General features: G+C 42.0%; 1 protein-coding gene across 2 annotated transcripts in view; it reads right to left on the reverse strand.

Moving 5' to 3' along the window:
- MRTFA (myocardin related transcription factor A) overlaps nucleotides 1-14,416 on the reverse strand; it is a 203,811-nt gene that overhangs the window by 168,645 nt on the left and 20,750 nt on the right. For both annotated transcript variants that reach the window (XM_052641223.1, XM_052641221.1), the window contains exon 2: nucleotides 895-957. The gene's annotated coding sequence lies outside the window, so the exon portion shown is untranslated. The remainder of the gene's footprint in view (nucleotides 1-894; nucleotides 958-14,416) is intronic.

Raw genomic sequence — 14,416 nt, forward strand, 5'->3', positions numbered from 1 at the left:
CCTGCCATTGGTTTTTTGGTGACCAATTTCACCCTCCAAATAATCCAAGTTTCCTGCCCCAATGAGGAAAGGGGTCTCCACACACCTGAGAATACGGAAAACTAAAGCTACACGCAACGGCGCTCATCTCTGCTTTGACAGGAAACGTTCTGCCAGAAATAGGCTTGCAGAGCTGCACTAAGCTGCCGTCTATAACTCTTTTTGTGGGCATCTGATACGAGGCAGATAAATAAGTCAGTCATAACTGGTGTACTTTTGTTCAGGCTCCGGAGCTTAAGATAGGAACACAAGCAAGCTGTCTCAAATCAAACTCTAGTGGTTACAGACAGACAGACGATTCTGTCATCAGTAACAAAATTTATAGTTGTCAGCAATAACTGGCTGGAGTTACAGCTGTCAGCATGGCCTGGCCACTGTCACGATTAGCCCTTTGATTGCATCTAGTCACCATTCACATAGGCTGCTGAATTTTAGTGACCAGAAGAATCAGCTGGCCTGTCATCCCCTACTACCCCCAAGCTAGTTTATACAATGGCTCCAAAACAAGAACTTGTGGCTCCTCAGGAGTGGGTCATGTGGAGTGGGGCGGTGGGGGGTGTGTGGCTGTGTGTGTGTGCGTGGGGGTGTATGTGTATGGGTGTGTGGGTGCTTGTGTGTGTTTTCATGGTTCAGTTCTATGACTACCAGAATTTTAACTTGGTTGTGCTGCTTACTGGCATTCAATACCCTCTGACAAGACCCTAGATGTAGCCCACAACACTAGACAAACTATCATAGGGCCATTATGGGGCCACGATGAGTATTTTCCTAAATAATAACCAAATTCAATCAACCAAATACTAACAAACACCTTAGAAAAGAAGGCAGGAAAGTGTAAATAAACCTGGGACCTACCTTGTTTATAACTCCCACAGACAGATGAAATTCAATTCCATGCCAATCATACCCCTTCGATCACTAAAACACAAACAGAAAAATAAAAGTTCATGCCATATAAGCAGTTCTTCCAGTTCCTACAAGGTGTTTGGTTTCAGAGTTGACCAGCTATTTATCTGCTTCCTAGTCTCTCTACACCCACAACAGTAGCTGAGTGTCACTGGCAAAAAGGCCCAGATATTGGGGGCAGGAGGAGAAGGGGACAACAGAGGATGAGATGGCTGGATGGCATCACCAACTCGATGGACATGATTTGGGTAAACTCCGGGAGTTGGTGATGGACAGGGAGGCCTGGCGTGCTGCGATTCATGGGGTCGCAAAGAGTCAGACACGACTGAGCGACTGAACTGAACTGAACATGGAGTTAGATACAGGTAACACTGACTGAACACTAACTATATGCTAGGCACTATTCTAAGTGCTTAAATGTACTAATTAATTTAATTCTCACAACCCTATGAGATACTGATCAACTCGTTTTACATACAAACGACAACTGACCTGTACCTCTGAAAATTGCTCTTACTAGTGTTAAGAAATGCCTCTTAAATGCAGGCAATCTCAAAAAATTTTTTAAATGTAGGCAATCTCAACCACTGTTGCTGGGCTGTCTCAATGGTTGATGTTTATAAAGTGTTCCATATTCATCCATTCATTTTATATTTCTTAAGTCCCCATGGTGAGCTAAGCACTATACCAGCTATTCAACAGGATTCAGTCTCTGTCCTACAGGAGTTGAGAAACTAGTTGGCGAGATCACACTAAATCCAAGAAACAGTCCAAGAAATGGAATGTCCTATTACAATGTACACTCTCTTTGTGCAATCATTCAGTTAAAAAGAAAATCAATAACCTTTGGGGAAAGCCAAGGAAAGCTTCACAGCAGAAGTGCCCTAAAGTTGGACTTAAAGGAAAAAAAAAAAAAAAAAAGGCAGACAGGAGAAACGCCCTATGGGCATGGAAATGAGAACCAACCCACGACGGCAGAGACAATCTGGGTCCTTTATCATCTGATCCCATCCAGTCTCACCAGCCTTTGCCCTTGTCCACTGGCCTCTCTCCCCCTCCTCATTAATCATGCCCAACTTCTTCCTTCTAGAACACACAGTCTTTGATAGCTCTGTTGTTTCTCCTATTGCTTTGAAAGTTCCCCCACTCCCCCACCCCAGACTTTTTCCCTGGTAGGTAACATTAACTAATCCTAGTACACAGTAGGTACTCAATAAAATATAACCTTTGTTATAAATACTATTATTCAAGATTCCACTGAAACATTTTTCTATAGCCTTTTCCAATTCTCCAGAGCTAATCTACTGACCTCTCTGCCACACCTGCATGGAGTGGCATTTGTCCATTTCTCCACTAGGGCAATAAAAGATTCTCCTGTCCTCAGGTTTCTTTTTTGCTCATCTCTTACTTGAACAGGTAACATCTTTTATATGACTCTATATCCCCCAAGACCTAGCGTCTGGCATGTAATAGGTGCCCATTATGCACTTGCTGACTGAAGGTCCGACAAACTCAAATTTACAAAATGAGTAACGATAGGATTCTGCTAAAAAATCAGGACTTTGGTGGTGGTCCAGTGGTTAAGACTCTGCACTTCCACCGCAGCGGGCATAGGTTCAATTCCTGGTCAGAGAAACTAAGATTCCACATGCCCCACGGAGCAGCTAAAAATTCAAATATTAAAAAGACTAAAAAGTCAGTCATTTAGTACATTTAAACAATTCAGTTTGTCAGAAATTTACCGTACTTTAACATCTTCATGAGTATGTATGCTACATAATTATACCAACAATTCATGCACAGAAAAGTCAGAGTGGATTCACCAAACACAACCAGCTGACTAGTTTCTGCCTGATGAAAAAATGAGGTCCTCATCCATGCCAGTGGACAAAGGTAAAATGAAGTGAATTGACTGTTTAGATATTGTGGATGGTGACCTTTCTCACTGAAATGATCCAACTTTGAATGCAGTTGTTTAGTCTCTAAGGCGTGTCCAACTCTTTGTGACCCCATGGACTGTCGTCTGCCAGACTACTCTGACCATGGGATTTTCCAGGCAGGGATACTGGAGCAGGTTGCCATTCCCTTCTCCAGGAGATCTTCCCGACCCAGGGATGGAACTCATGTCTCTTGCTCAGCAGGAGGATTCTTTACTGCTGAGCCATCTGGGAAGACTATGTATGTTTAAATAGGTATTTATACTGGATTTAGTCACAGATGGTAGAGGTTACAAATTTAGAAGACCAATCATAATTCCAAGGCTTATTTATAGAAACTTTCCATATGGTAAGAGTTTAAGAAGTAAGACAGCAGCCTTTTTCTCTGCCCGAAGCAGAGGGCAGCAGAGTGCCAAAGGACCAGACCCTCTCTAGACTCTGCTCCAGACACTGCTCCCAGCAGAGGAAGAAACGTGCCGGCCAAGCAGGAGCCTCACTGGCACTCAGTCACCCACGGCAAGGGGCATTTTGAATGTCTGTGCTATTCAAGGCTTAAGTGTTCATTTTATACAGGTCTGTGTTCACTGAAAGCACAATTTGTGGCTTGGAACTTGAAAAATGTTCTAATGCGCTAGTTTGTCCACATACTAATTGAGTCAGCCAGGTTTGAACATGCCAAGCTTAAAATACTCTCTAGATAGTTGTGCAAAGGTATGAGCTCAATCCTTTATTCTCAGGAAAAGGAACTCAGTCAGGGAGAATGACTATAGCAATAGTATTTCAATGAAAGCCATAGCAGAAAAGTCAACTGAATAGTTTCGAGTTACTATTTTTAAAATATCATAATAGAAATAAGATACGCGCTAATGACAGATTTCTTACAATGATTAATCTCACTTAAAATGAGATCCCGGTTTTTAAGTTCCAAGTTGTCAGAGAAAGTATTTTGAAACTGATTTCTACATGAGACCATCTCATAAAAAAGTTGTTTTAGTCATCCACTGACTAAACCCCTTCAGAATCCAGTCTAACTTACTTTATATTGAAACAAATTAAGTGCTTTATATGAACAGTATTATAAGCAGAACTTTTTTACTCTTTTATCAGCTTTAGAAAAATGCCAATAAAATTGGAATGACTAAATTTTTATAAATAAACCTCAAAGCCCATACATCCGATCCTTCCCATTTCAGTTGGGGAACCAGAGCAGAAAGAGTTCAATGACCTGATAACAGGAAGACTGGGACCAGAATCTGATTACTAATCCCATTAATTTATTGTACTGCATACTACCTAACACACTGTTTTATCAAGACAGAACATGTTTTGGAAATTACAATGAAAGAAAATTTTAAATACCTACACTTATTCACTAACTGAAAAGAATTTAAAATTAAAATTGCGCCCTAAAGATGTGAAAATGCTGTCCCTTAAAAACTTGAGCAATAGAAAAATTACAGCAGTTATTTTCAATGCTTTTGGCTCAATACCTGCTTACACAGAATCTTTGCTAGGAGTTTAACTTTAAAAAGTTTTTCTCACATTCCAAAGGGTATGGGAATAATTTTTACAATCTAAGATGACATTATCCTTATCTTTTAAAACATAAACTTCCCACCAAAAAAAAAAAAGTACTTTCACAGAATCCACGGTTATCTTTCAAACAAACATTTCTTTTGAAAGAACGCAATTGTCTCATTTTAATTTGGGGGGAAAGAGATGCAAAAAATAGAAGGAAAGTAACAAAAATAAAATGGAAGGAAAATGAAAAGAAGAAGAAAAATCAATATAAATGTTTGTCTGATATCAAAAAAGGAGGAGAAAAACAATTTTCAATTTAATAAATGAACTATAGTTTTTACACAAGCTCCTCTACAAGGTATGGTTACAGCTCCTCAAACTGAACATCTGAAAGAAAAATCTAAACCTGATTTTTGCCTGATTCCACTTCCAAAGATAAGACCATTAAGTGGACTGGGCCTCCTGGAACAAGAAAGGAAGTGAGAAATGTCAGTCCATGCAGCCCCCTCAAAGTGCTGGTACTGGCTGGAACTATTAATACTAGAGAGCCTCAAAGTGAGAATCAAGAAAGACCACTGTTCCCAGACAAGTCTAAAACCTCCTCTAGAAGAGACTAGGAACATGAGGGGCCATATGCTCTGCAGCCTTTCACACGCACCAAAAGCCCTGCCTTTCCTTTTATCAACTGAACTTGGACAGAAAATTTAAATAACATCTAAGGTAACATTTAATTAAGATGACAAGAGGGGAAGAGAAGCAAAACCATAGGTACTATACATACATATATATGATGGAGGAAGGGAATAAGTAAGATCTATGGAGTCCGACTATCAACACAGCTGCAGCATTCAACCTAACACATGCCTGTGTGTACCTGCTCAGTCACTCAGTCCTGTCCAACTCTGCGACCCCCTGGATTGTAGCCCATCAGGCTCCTCTGTCCATGGGATTCTCCAGGCAAGAATACTCCAGTGGGTTGTCATTTCCTACTCCACGGGATCTTCCCAAGCCAGGGATAAAACCCCCATCTCTTGAGTCTCCTTCATTGGCAGGTGGACTCTTTACCCTGCACCACCTAGGAATCCCTTGGTAAGGCACTAGAACATAGACAAAACTTACAAATAAAACACTAAAATCTCAAACCCTCCATGCAGACGGGGAGTTTCCAACTCTATGAAAGTTCCCAGTTTCACCTTCCCCTGCCAGCACCCCATAACAAGTCATGGAAGCATCTCCTATCTCACTGTGTAAAAAGACTGAAGTCATAGCTCCAGATGGGCAGACACAGTGCTCACTTTTTGAAACTGCAAAGCAAAACTCACTTAATAGCTTTCCAGGTTTCTGGACATCTATTGTCTTATGTGATTCTCCTAACACTGTAAGGTGGTACTGACAGAGATGACGGGTAGAGAGTAAATCACAACAAAGCCCTATTGCAAGTGGATTTGCAGAGGAGGGGTCCATTTGTCTCTGAGTTCTAATCATTGTTTAGATCTCAAACCTGACTCTCACACCTCTGCAGGAAGTTTTAATAAATGCGTACATTCCTATTTTCTTAAACAGAATATAATGAATAATTTTTTTATTACTCCTTGCTTTTTCTCCATAATAAATTATTTTAATTTTTCCAAATAGGTAATACACAACTATGGTTTTAAAAAGCCTCGCAGCACATTGAATGGATCATGAAAAGTAGGTCTCTCTCCCACCCAGTCCCCCAGTACTTCTTTCAAGAAAGGATATCAAGTTTCTTGTCAGTTAACACTTTCTTAACAATTAGCTCACTCTCCTGTGCTTACAAATACGGCTGCAGCAGAATGACTTCATGGTTATCACCCCAGAGACAGCACATCTCCACCATCACTGAACGTGGAGACCGGGCCTCACTGTGGCGCCCCGCATTTGTACCCTCCCCACACACTCAAGTGCACACACAAGAGGAGAGGTTTCTTTAAACATGCATGGTAAAATATCGTTGCTGTTGTTTAGTCACTAAGTTGTGCCCGACTGTGACCCCCATGGACTGTAACCCGCCAGGCTCCTCTGTCCATAAGATTTTCCAGGCAAGAATACTAGAGTGGGTTGCCATTTCCTCCTTCAGGGGATCTTCCCAAACCAGGGATCAAAGCCGTCTCCTGCGTTGGCAGGTGGATTTCTTTACCACTGTGCCACCTGGGAAGCCAATGGTAAAACACACAAGACATAAAACTTACCATTTTAACCATTTTTAACTGTAAAATTCAGGGACATTAGATTTACAAGTTGTGGGACCATCACCACTATTCACCTCCAAAACTTTTTCATCATTCCAAACAATAACTCTGTACTCATTACACAGTAATTCCCCATTCCCCCTCCCTGGAGCCCCCGTAACACTATTTTACTTTCTGTCTTTATGAATTTACCTATTCCAGGTACTTCATGTGAGAGAAATCATACAATACTTGTCCTTTTGTGCCTGGCTTCAAAACTCAGCGTAGTTATCTTCAAGCTTCCCATGTTGTACGTTGTTTCAGAATTTCCTTCTTTCTGAAGGCAGAACAATATTCCATTGTGTGTACATAGCACATTTCATTTATTCATTCACCAGCGGAGGGACATCTGGGTTGTTTCTATCTTGTAACTACTATGAATAATGCTGCTGTGAACACTGGTGTATAAGTGTAAGTCCCTTCTTTCAATTCTTTTGGGTATTTGCTTAGAAGTAGAATTGCTGTACCTATGGCAGTTCTGTGCTTAACTTTCTGAAGAACCACAAAACTGTTTTCCACAGTGGCTACACCGTGTTACAACTGGGATACCGAGGTTCCAGTTTTTCCTCCTCAGAGTTTTTTGGTAATAGTTATCCTAAAGGATGTGAAGTGGTATCTCACAGCGGTTTTCATTTGTATTCAAAGGAGAGGATTCTTATATCTGTGGCTTCAAAACACTTTGCATTTGAAGGCGTTCCTGTGGCACTGGTCCAACTCTGACCCACAAAGAAGTGTCTGATCTGGCTTTCCGTCAAGGTTTTCAAGAGTCCCCCACTCATTCTGAGTCCCAGTCACTCCAAACCCCACTTACTTTGACGACCACCATTCTCCACTCTGCCTTCTCTGCATGCCTTAATATCCTTCCACCTAGGTTTTTTGGCTTTCTTCTCAAGAAATGCTGACCTATTTATAACTAGACATTGCCAGTTTAATCAACAAGCTCCTTCAATTTCTGGAAGAAGTGACTACTCACAGCACTTTTGGCATTCAGGTCTTCGCAGGAATTGTCAACATGCTCAAAAGTTCTTTCTTTCTTGACTATCTAAGGCACTTGCTTTTCTTCTTCTTAATTTTGGGTTCAGAACTCTTCTGGATGCTTGAAAATGACAGCAAATTGCTCTCTGGATAACCAAAGTTTTATCAGAGGCATTTTCATGCCTATTTTTACCTGCATTTAAGCAGAGCTTGCAGATAAATAAAATAAACACATTAAACCTCTCATCGCTCATAAAGAATACAACAGAGATGACAAAATTTAAAAGACTTTGGTTAGTATCCCACAATAAACTGCTATTTGACTGCCTAAGGTGCCTAGAACCTGGTAGGCCCTAAATAAATATTTATTGAATGAATGGTTTAAGAAGATATAATATGGCAGCAGAGAACGTAGGCTTTGGAGTCAGATCTGGATTTGTATGTCAGTTCCAACCTTCATTAGTCATATGATCTTGGAATAAATTGCTCAGCTTCCCTGAGGCTCAGAGATGCTAAAAAAAAAAAAGATAATACCACCTATCTTCCAGAATGACTGTGAGGAGATGTTACTGGTGACATATTCAAATATATAAACCGCTTTGTTGGTATAGGCTCTAGGTACTTCAAAAACATTGATTTAAGCAAAAGACACAGTTCAGTAGCTCACGGTTCATTTATTTATTCAACAATTATTCAGTGAAGGCCTACTACATGCAGGCACTGCAGCTGCAAAGACTCATCGGCGACCGAGAAAGACAGATCCTCGTTTTCCTGGAGCTTACATTCTGACAGAGACATAAAGCACAATAATAAACGTAACAGGTAAACTGCACAGATCTTCAAATGTAATGAGTGCTTTAGGGAAGAAAAGGAAAAGGCAAATGAGGATAAAGGGGATCAGAAGTGGTGGGGGCAGATCGAGACTGAAATCTATTCCACACCACAGTTTCAGGCATGGGGTCAAATCACAGCAAATGGGGAAGAACGATAAACGCAATGAGTTCCTGGCATCTGAATCCTTCATCCAGCACTGAGCTCTTCATCCAGATGGCAGCTGGAAGAGCCCAGTGACCCTAACATGACCGATCACCTTCAGTCTCACAGGCTCCCCTTGTTCCAAACACAAGATTTTTCTCTCCTTCTGCTCCCTAGAAGGTCCCCAGAGAAGAGAACAGACCAGAGCCTGACGACAAACACACCTTGACTGGACAACGGAGAGAGGGGCCTGCACAGGGCTAGCGTGACTCCCACGTTCTGAGTCAAGGCCCAGGAGAAACTGAAAAATCACATCATCTCGGGGCTGGGAACGGACCATCATGTGTCAACAAATATTTTCCAAGTGACCATGTGCTAGACGCTAAGGATACACAGATGATCATGACAAAATCCCTATTCAAGGCCTTGTGTGCTACGTACTTTTTATTACAGGCATTAACTAATGGTTATGGGAGTACAAAGGCAGGAAAGAAAAAGCAGACTTTCAAAATCAACTGCCAAGAATCATCCTGGGATCACCACACTCACCCTCTCCTACCAATGCTACGAACAGAAGACTCATCTGGTGCTTCAGGGCAAGGAGAAAGCGAGGCTGCGACCCTTGCAGGGCCAGGCCTTGAAGCCTCTCAGAGCCAGGGTCTTGTTCTCTCGTGTGGTTTGTTAAAGCAAGCAGCTGGGCTTCCCAGGGGGCTTGGTGGTGATGAATTCACCTGCAGGAGACCTTGGGTTCGATCCCAAGGTCAGGAAGATCCCCTGGAGAGGGAAATGGCAGCCCACTCCAGTATTGTGGCCTGGGAAATCTCATGAACAGAGGAGCCTGGTGGGCTACACAGTGCATGGGGTTGCAAAAAGTTGGACTTCACTCAGCAACTAAAACATCACCTAAAACACCAAAGTAGTTAAAAGCTGTTATGATCATTTGCATCCCCCTCTTCCATTTCTTTTCCACAAAACATTGGAATCACAGGAAAACACTGTTCCAGTCCAACCATTCACTCGGTGCCAATCTTCAAATTTTTAAAAAATAGTACTTAATCCATTAAAATATTTGCTGAAAGAAAACAGTGCCTTCTCTTCCTGTCCTAAAGGAAATTTTATTTCACCCAGGCTATTTACAGAGATCTAAGGGATCTACAACTTTAACTTCTAGAATAAAACCAACCATGACCACTTCCAAGCCGTGTGTCTTTTCTGCTGGCTCAAGTTCTAACCCTTCCACCTCCCAAGGCTTAGGAGTCTTTCCAGATCTAAGTCTCCCCGCACTCTTACTTTCCATTTTATGGCTAATTGTGACTCTCAGGAATCCAGCCACAAAGTACTGTGGGAAATTGTTAATCCACACACCATACTTCATCTTCATCTTCCAGATAGAATCTCAAAGGCCTGTAAAGCACCGTGTCAAAAGTATCTGTCTTTACACATCTCCAAAGGTAAAAATAGAAAAAATCACTTTGCCAACAAAGGTCCGTATAGTCAAAGCTATGGGCTTCCCTCGCAGCTCAGTTGGTAAACAATCTGCCTGCAAGGCAGGAGAGCCGGGTTCAATTCCTGGGTCGGGAAGATCCCCTGGAGAAGGAAATGGCAACCCACTCCAGTATTCTTGCCTGGAGAATCCCATGGACGGAGGAGCCTGGCAGGCTACAGTCCATGGGGTTTCTAGAGTTGGACACGACTTAACCGAGTAAACCACCATGTTTTTCCCAGTAGTCATGTATGGACGTGAGAGTTGGACAATAAAGAAAGCTGAGCACCAAAGTATTGATGCTTCCTAACTCTGGAGCTGGAAAATACTTGAGAGTCCCTCGGACTGCAAGGAGATCAAACCAGTCAATCCTAAAGGAAATCAACCCTGAATATTCATTGGAAAGATTGATGCTAAAGCTGAAGCTCCACTACTTTGGTCACCTGATGTGAAAAGCTGACTCACTGGAAAAGACCCCGATGCTGGGAAAAACAGAAGGCAAAAGGAGAAGACAGAAGCAAAGGGCTGGATGGTTAGACAGTCTCACCGACTCAACGGACATGAGTTTGAGCAAACTCCAGGAGATAGTGAAGGACAGGGGAGTCTGGCATACTGCAATTCATAGGGCAGCAACTCAACACTGAACAACAAAAGGAAAAAACTTATCTCTTGACTTATTTTCACTTATTTCACTTGTTTTCACTTATTTGTAATCTCTCTACATCCAATAGAAACATACTTCACCAGGATAACATATCTCAGCAAACTGCTGCTATCTCAGCAATTACAATGCAGTATATGCTTTCAATAATGAGTCAGGCCTTGGGAGTGGTTTAGCACATGGAAATTCACCAGCTGGCACCTACAACTAGATTCAAGGAGGCAAATGGAATTTCTCTGTCAGGTTTTTCCAAAAGTCAGCTGGTTCTTAAATTGATTATACCCTTCTGAAGTATTTACAGATGAAATGATATAATGTCTGGGATTTGTTTTTAAATACTGAGGCAGAAGAGGGGAGTAAGGGTAAACAATATTGGTCATGTGTTGATAACTGTTGAGCTGGGTGGTAGATCCATGGTGGTGGTTGATTTTATTAGTCTCTTTACTTCTACATGTGTTTGAAATATGGGCTTCCCTGGTGGCTCAGAGGTTAAAGCGTCTGCTTGGAATGCAGGAGACCCGGGTTTGATCCCTGCATCAGGAAGATCCCCTGGAGAAGGAAATGGCAACCCACTCCAGTACTCTTGCCTGGAGAATCCCATGGAGGGAAGAGCCTGGTGGGCTACAGTCCATGGGGTCGCAAAGAGTCGGACACGACTGAGCGACTTCACTTTGAAATATAGTCCATTATAAAGATTTGATTTTTTTTTAACTTATGTCATGATCTGGAGAACCGAAGTAACAAAGAACAAAGTGATTCTTGGAACCAATGAGCCCCATAATCTACCAGAGGAAAAACTGTTCTTTTCTTAATACATAGATCGCAATTCTAACACTTAGTTTTCACTGAACAAATACTTACTGAGCAGAGCTAGCAGGTGCCAGGCACTAACCTGAGTTCTGAGGACACAATGATAAAATCCAGTGGTAACCTGCTTCATGAAAGGGCTGAGCACACAGTGCCACAGCCCAAACAAGAAGAGCTAATCCAACTCTGGCCAGGAAAAAGTTCCCAAGAACCATCTAAATTAATTCAAACAAAATGCAACCAGGGAAACAAAGCACCTGAAAAAGGCCGCATGTCGACCTTTACCATCTTGTAGACTTAGATCCGTAAGAGGATGTCTGCTCGTTTATGAACTGAAGTACGTTTCCCTGTAAAGCAGAAATCATCAAACTGCCATTCATTCAACGAATATTTATTTAAAGCCTACCACAAGCCAACACGTGCTAGACAAAACTCATGGTCTCTGCCCTCATAGAGTTCATAATCTCAGAGCACAGAAAGACAAAAGCAAGCAAGGAAGCCAGCCATCAAGAAGAAAACTAAGTACAAATTGTTACCAGGTTGTAAAAGAGAACAAAGAAGGAATTCTGTGGCAGAGAGAGCCTACTTTTTAAAGACGGTAATAAAGAAAGCTGGACAACTGAAGAGAGACCAAGGGATGACTGCGTGGCTGACTGAGCGAAAGGGCCCATGCTGTGAGGTGAGCGCAGACAAGGCGTGTGTGGGATGCGGGTCACAGGAAGAAATGCCAATTCTACTCTAAGTGTGATGGGAGATGGCTGGAGGTGAGGGTTTCACAGAAGTGGCAAGATTCAATCTGTATTTTTACGATCATTCCTGCTACTCTGGAAAGAATGCATTCAATTTTAGATGAGTAAAACCAAAACACCAGAATTTATTTGGCCAGTGAAAATCACCTCTGCATCCCCATTAGCAACCTGAAATCTTCTAAATGACCCTACTAAGTCCAGGCTCCCCTTTACAGTTTTTGTTTTGTTTTGAGCACTTACTACCCATAAGTCAAGACCTCTGAGGAGCTCCCTGGGAAGCTGAAACAAGCCTAGATGCCCGGGGTTAGCATTTTTCTCATTCTCCAATTGCCAAAGTCAGATTCATTTTCATTTACTCATCTCCTAATCCACAATCAGCTTCTTGACAGAAAAGAAAGGAGGAGGGAACTTCCTCCAGTTTTTCAGGCAACAATAAACTTACTGAACATCTGATAAGGCATGTGATTGCACAACCTTTCTTATTGCCAACTATGTTCCAGGTGGGAACTCCACTATGAACGCAATTCTAATGCTGTCCAAGTTGGCTAAATCTCAGAAGGATGTCTAAAGCAAACTCACTTAATTCTGCTTTTAAGAAACTTTCCTCATTCCAAAGTCTGAACCAGAATAAACTTCTAATAGCATTTATAATTGATAAGGAAAGAAAAATAAATTTTACTGTCAAGCCCTATGACATGTGAATAAGCAACTTTGACAAAGGCATTAACAAACCAAGTTATGCTCAAAGAGATTTTACTGTTATTTCAAAAACAGAATGGAAAGAGGAGCAACGGACAGCACCGACATCTGTGGGGCTTCACCTATGGTACGTCACTCCTCTTGACGTCATTCCTACAAGAGAATTCTATCCCCCTCTAACTGACGAGGACACAAGCGCAGAGAAAGTGGTACTAGCTCAGGGTCACACAGCTATTAAGTGGCTTCCATGGCCCCTACATTAAACAAATGTTTAAGCAGAGATCTAAATCACAGAACGTCTTCCACATGACTGATGTACTAACAGATAAGGAAGTTTATACATACGTGTGTGTGTTTCACCTGGGGGGTCTAATCACCAACTGTACTATTTCTTCAGCGAGGAAAGTGTTTAGGATTCCTACTGGCAGACCACCAGAAAGCACCTCTGAAGAGACCAGGGAGTTTGATGGCAAAAGTTATCCAGGTTATTTGTCTTTAATGAAACCAAAAGAGCTTCTCCTTGAAGGCAGCATATACTGATACTTTCTTGGGGTTAGCAGCAGTGACTCCCTAAGAAAAGCTTATAGGGGCTCACAAAAAAGGACCATTGCAGGACTGCCTATAAGTGATTAGGGTGGTGACACTGAGCAACACTATTCCATCAACAAACAGAATGAGACAGCACACGTGAAAGCACCAAACAGCAGCTAGCATAAAACGCTCGACAAAAAACAAGCTTCTTCCATTCTCTGCTCTGAAGCATTTGTACAAAAAAAAACAAACAAACACAACTGCTGGATGGAGTCATACCATCTTACTTAGTTGGGAAAACTAATGAAATTCTCTTCCTCTCAAATCCAGCCAGACTGAGTTTAAATATCTGGGCCCATATTTGCTAAGAAAAACAGGGACACAGCCAGCAACATTTCAGAAGTCAAAGTTAGTGTTAGTATTAGTTGCTCAGTCGTGTCCGACTCTTTGCGATCCCATGGACTGCAGCCCACCAGGCTCTTCTGTCCATGAGATTTTCTAGGCAAGGATACTGGAGTGGGTTGCCATTTCCTTCTCCAGGGGATCTTCCCAACCCAGGGATCAAATCCGGGTCTCCTGCAGTGCAGGCAGATTCTTTACCTACTGAGCTACAAGTTGAAAGCCTTCTCTTAAAAATGATTTTATTTATTCCATCAGTCAGCAGCAGAGCAATGGACAAAAAGGTATCTTTAACACAGGGCTAAGAGTCGAGTGCAACACAACCCAGCAAAACCACCAAACTGTCACTGCAATCTACATTACGATCTGCATTCCTCCATGTCTGTGATCCCGGAGTGCTCACAAGCAACCTGGTGTATTAGATCACTACTAAACACCTCATGCAGGGGCAAATGCGTCTTCAACTATTTTAATGGTTTAAC

The sequence above is a fragment of the Budorcas taxicolor genome, chromosome 5 (assembly GCF_023091745.1).
Source record: "Budorcas taxicolor isolate Tak-1 chromosome 5, Takin1.1, whole genome shotgun sequence".
In the NCBI taxonomy this organism is placed as follows: Eukaryota; Metazoa; Chordata; class Mammalia; order Artiodactyla; family Bovidae; genus Budorcas; species Budorcas taxicolor.